The sequence below is a fragment of the Glycine soja genome, chromosome 5 (assembly GCF_004193775.1).
Source record: "Glycine soja cultivar W05 chromosome 5, ASM419377v2, whole genome shotgun sequence".
Lineage (NCBI taxonomy): Eukaryota > Viridiplantae > Streptophyta > Magnoliopsida > Fabales > Fabaceae > Glycine > Glycine soja.
The window spans coordinates 41185175-41188386 of record NC_041006.1 but is presented as its reverse complement, the minus strand read 5'-3'; the positions used below and the strand labels follow the sequence as shown (position 1 = coordinate 41188386).

The 3212-nt window shown below is 29.7% G+C and overlaps 1 long non-coding RNA gene across 1 annotated transcript; it reads right to left on the bottom strand.

Moving 5' to 3' along the window:
* Positions 1 to 527: 527 nt before the first annotated feature.
* LOC114411570 lies at positions 528 to 1473 on the bottom strand. The gene is made up of 2 exons (XR_003666488.1): positions 1181 to 1473; positions 528 to 1017 (listed from the first exon to the last, which is right to left on the bottom strand). It is a non-coding gene; the product is annotated as an uncharacterized LOC114411570 (long non-coding RNA).
* Positions 1474 to 3212: the final 1739 nt, after the last annotated feature.

Below are 3212 nucleotides of genomic sequence, written 5' to 3'. Positions count from 1 at the left end.
ATATATATATATATATAGTCACACAGAAGACAGTAACGAAGTATGTGGTGGAAGGATTTCATGAAGCAAACCGAAAGCACCCTAAAGAGTTGTAAGCTCTTACTAAACTTGATAGCTTTTAATTTTTATAACTTGAAAGTTGAAAGTTCAGTGATTGTGACAATGAAGAAGAGTAAACTAAATCGAAATTAGATCATCAACGCAAATTCAAAATGGAAGTGTTAATCATTGGTTAATTACTATATATCTTGCAAACAAAAGTATATAACAACCTTTTGATATTTAAAAGATGTATAAATTAAAACCTATGAAATAATGAAGTGAATCAACAGCAGAAACTCCGAAAAGCTCAAGCAATATTTATAATTCATATTAATCAGAAAGATGTATTAATTGTAGAAAAAGAATTCTCAATATCTAGCTTCTAAATAATATAAAGCATATGTTGAATTAAAGAAGGTTCAGTGTCAAATATTTTAATTAAATATGGATTGTGAGAAAGATATAAACCAACGTACACATAAAACTGAAAAGGAAATATCGATCTCGTTTAATTTGTTGGAAGTACAGCAGAAATAATACTTGCATTCCTTTTTCTTGGTAGAGAAAGCCAAATGATTTTATTAATAACTTGTAACCTAGCTAGCACAAGGCGTGCCAAAGATTAGAAACAAGATGAGGAAGCTGCAAAGAAACACAGACCTGAACTTTGTGCAACCCGTAGAAATCAAAGCAATGCCAACATAATTAACAATAAAAGCCACACACTTCACCTACCTACCATATCGATAGAAAGCACACACTGATGCAATATTTTTTTTGCAAGACATGTACAGTAGTAATGACACACCCAATCAAGATGATACTCCTTTTCAGATGCACCATACATGCACTATATATCAGGGAATTCGATCGAGATAAAATGAAAACATGATCGATCGATCACTTGTCTCCGAACAAGTATCCAAGCGATGAGTGTCCACCTGGAACCGATTTGACTTTTGTGGATGGACGATTCTGAATCATTATTAATTCGTTGGTGGATGTAAAAAGAAAAGAAGATGATTCATAAGTATACAAATAATTGATAATTATCTCATGATCACACACACATATATATATATATACAAGTCTAATTAATTATTTATAAATGATAAAATTGAGAAATATTGAAGCTTACGGTGAGAACGTTTCCCAGGTGTTGGCCTTGAGCAGTGGGGGGATTGTGGTTGATATCGATGTCAATTCCATAAGGTGGCAACGAATATGAAACTGTCTTTGGGGGAGGAGGCTTTGGCCGTTCTTCTGATCCAAAAAGGTAATTTAAGGAGCTTTGCCCACCCCCACTGCTTTCACCTCTAGTACCCATGCTACCTATAGCTTCACTAATTTAATTGATCAATAGTTAATATTTCACTGATTAATTGAAGGCAAACACCAGATCGGGTAACCCTAGTTATATACACTGCCCAGGCTCCTACCTACTTTACTTAGCAGACAAATTAAAGTGGCTAGAGGGTAATTTATATTCCTGTAACAATGTTTTAGATAGATTGTTTTTTTCAGAAAGACCTAACTCCCACGTTTACTGAGAGATTGTACTAAGATAATTTAATTTTATTCTATGAACTGAGTTTTAGAATTGAATTAGGTAAGCCTATATTATAATAACATTCAATAATATTTAATAATTTAATTTATTACATTATTTTATTCATTAATATAATATATGGATAAGAAAAAAATTTCCTAGATTTTTTTTTCTTTGGCCGAAGCATCAAAATTAGAATTAGCATCCCAACTATGTATGTGTAAAGTTTTTGTAAAGTTAATTAATTGGTTGATTCAACTGCTAAATCTTATTCAGATACTTCATTTATCAGCTCTGTTTTTTTCTTTTAATTATTTATCACTTTGGAAGAATTTTTTATTTAATTATATCTTTATATATAAAAATATTTTTTTAAAAAAAAGAGTGTGAGAAATGTTAAAATATTAAATATGAAAAAAAATAATTACTTCTCTTATACTCTTTCTCTCTCTCTCTCTATATATATGTGTGTGTGATAATTAAGTTTAAATGATAAATAAAAATGAAATTAAAAAAATAAAGTACTATAACGATTAGATTCAAATTGTGTTTTTAAATTAACCGGGCGCATTTGGATACTTATTAGTTTAATTAAATTCTCGTTCAATACACGGTGTTAATGGTAATTTACTGCACCTAATTAGTCATTATTGTCATTTAGAAAATTTAACGGGAAGTTGTGCACCTGTGCATGCATGTAATGCTCACCGTATCAGCTTGGTTAAAAGAAAGGAGTCTTATTTTAGAACACTTAACCATGGCAAACACTCCATTAAGGCATTATTAACACCATATCCTATTATCATTAGTTGTTGTTTGTTTGCAATGAAAGAAATAACAAATAAATAATAAAATAAGATATGTTTCACACTTTTATGCATGTAATGCTCACCGTATCATCTCAATTTTCTCTAATTTTGTTTCATTCCACATTATCAAACACTTTATTAAGCATACAAGAATTTTTATTTTTTCAAAGGAGTGTGTGACCAGGTGGCATAACCATACTCGATCGGGAGGACACCCACCATATCTCCATGCATGTCTCTCTCTGCATAATATTGCACTGGGATGGGATTCGCCCCAATTATGGCGGTTAGCTGAATAATTAAAATTATCGGATATACTTCTAGTGAGAAGAAATAGATAAATAAAAGAAAATAAATAAATAAATAATCATCGAAATGAGGGGTGTAACTTAAAAAAAATACATGTAAATATTCCAAATTTGTATATTAAAACTATTCAACCGTCGTCACGTGCTAAACAGTTATTCACTTTTTATTTATTTTTTAAAATTAAAAAAATTCATTCTTGTTTTATTTTCACTTCAAAAACCGTGCATTTCATGGATTTTAATGTTAGTTTTACATATTTTAATCCTTTGGGCTTAATTTTTTACATCTTTCATATAATAATTATTAATTTTATTTTTTAAATAGATTGTTCCTCCTTACTTAACTTAAGATCCTAAATTTGTCATTCTTTACATTTTTTTAAAAAAATGTAAGGAAATGTTCCAACTCTAAGATTGATTTCCGTGCAGCATTTTTCCGTATCAAAGGTTATGTTACTTATGACGGCTTTAATTTGATGCTTATATTTTTATGTTAAATACCAT